This window comes from Erpetoichthys calabaricus, chromosome 1, assembly GCF_900747795.2.
Source record: "Erpetoichthys calabaricus chromosome 1, fErpCal1.3, whole genome shotgun sequence".
Lineage (NCBI taxonomy): Eukaryota > Metazoa > Chordata > Cladistia > Polypteriformes > Polypteridae > Erpetoichthys > Erpetoichthys calabaricus.
The window spans coordinates 284,927,127-284,929,088 of record NC_041394.2 but is presented as its reverse complement, the minus strand read 5'-3'; positions in this window follow the sequence as shown (position 1 = coordinate 284,929,088).

Genomic DNA, 1,962 nt, shown 5'->3' with positions numbered 1-1,962 from the left:
ATAGTGTTGTTTTTTAGTGTATTAGGGAAATGTGAAAGTGCAGAAAAACCAAATGTCCATAAAATGCACTGTAATGTGATGACCTCATAGGCAAATAATGTAGGAAATAATGTTCAGGGACAAGCTTATCTCACGGGAGCAAGAGAAGTGATCTGGCACAAGAGATACACTGATTATGTCAGGTTTTTTTGTTTCACCTTTTATAGCTTGGGATGGAAGGGAGAAGATTTCAGGACTATCTGCTGTTAAATTAAAATGCTAAATGCAATATGTTAAAAAAAAATCAGTTTGAATAGTACTGCTGTTTTCAGGAAAGCAGACCATACCCTGGAGTCTAACATAGTGGAACACTGACGCAGTTACTGCAGACATGTTGTCTTGACTGCCTCAAGTATTGTGTTTTAAAGATGGAGTATCAGTTCGACCACTTTTTTTTTGTATTATTTTCTTTTCATGCAACTTAGTACTAGGGTGTTGTACCATGTTAGCCAGGATAAAGTGAGAAGTTAAGCAAAATGACACCTTTTATTGGGTAACAAGAAAGATTACAATATGCAAGCTTCAGGCAAGATTGAAGAAGGGGGGCCTGAGTTGCCTTAAAATCTAGCATATTGTAATGTTTCTTGTTAGCCAATAAAAGGTGTAATTTTGCTTAACTTCACACTATATGCAACTTAGAAAATTCATACTCTCTGTTGTTCCAACGCTGACTGAAGTACCTCCTGGGACACAGAAGGGATTTTCACAGATGTCTTCAATATGGGGCCTGGGAATAAAGTCACATACAAAACAGTTTCACTCTCCTTCTGGAACAGTAAAAAGAAATTAGATTAATTAGATGAACTTTATTATTCCCATCAGGAAATTCAAAAAGTCCTGAAGTTTCTCTCTGAACTTAAATTGATTGTGGAAACCGTATTTAAGATACAGGAAATGTTTTAATGTTTGAAGGAGTGAACATAAGACATTTCACCATTTCAGTCCGTCAAGCACATTTATTTAGCTAATAGTTAAGCTGTCCCAATATCTCAACCAGATACTTCTTAAAAGTTGTCAAAGTTTCTGCTTCAACTGCATGTATCAGTAGTTTGTTTCAGAACTCCACAATTATTTGCATGAAGAAGAGCTTCCTGGTTTTAGTCCTTAATTCTCACTGGTGTTCTCAAGTTTGCCATTTAGTTGAAAGACTTTTACTGGATCTACTTTATGAATGCCTTTGAGGATCTGAACATACCTGGATTAGGTCCCCAGGCAATCTCCTCTGCTTAAGGATATACTGTACAGTGCATCCAGAAAGTATTCACAGCGCATCACTTTTTCCACATTGTGTTATGTTACAGCCTTATTCCGGAATGGATTAAATTCATTTTTTTCCTCAGAATTCTAAACACAACACCCCATAATGACAACGTGAAAAAAGTTTACTTGAGGTTTTTGCAAATTTATTAAAAATAAAAAAACTGAGAAATCACATGTACATAAGTATTCACAGCCTTTGTTCAATACTTTGTCGATGCACCTTTGGCAGCAATTACAGCCTCAAGTCTTTTTGAATATGATGCCATAAGCTTGGCACACCTATCCTTGGCCAGTTTCGCCCATTCCTCTTTGCAGCACCTCTCAAGCTCCATCAGGTTGGATGGGAAGCGTCGGTGCACAGCCATTTTAAGATCTCTCCAGAGATGTTCAATCGGATTCAAGTCTGGGCTCTGGCTGGGCCACTTAAGGACATTCACAGAGTTGTCCTGAAGCCACTCCTTTGATATCTTGGCTGTGTGCTTAGTGTCGGTTGTCCTGCTGAAAGATGAACCGTCGCCCCAGTCTGAGGTCAAGAGTGCTCTGGAGCAGGTTTTCATCCAGGATGTCTCTGTACATTGCTGCAGTCATCTTTCCCTTTATCCTGACTAGTCTCCCAGTCCCTGCCGCTGAAAAACATCCCCACAGCATGATGCTGCCACCACC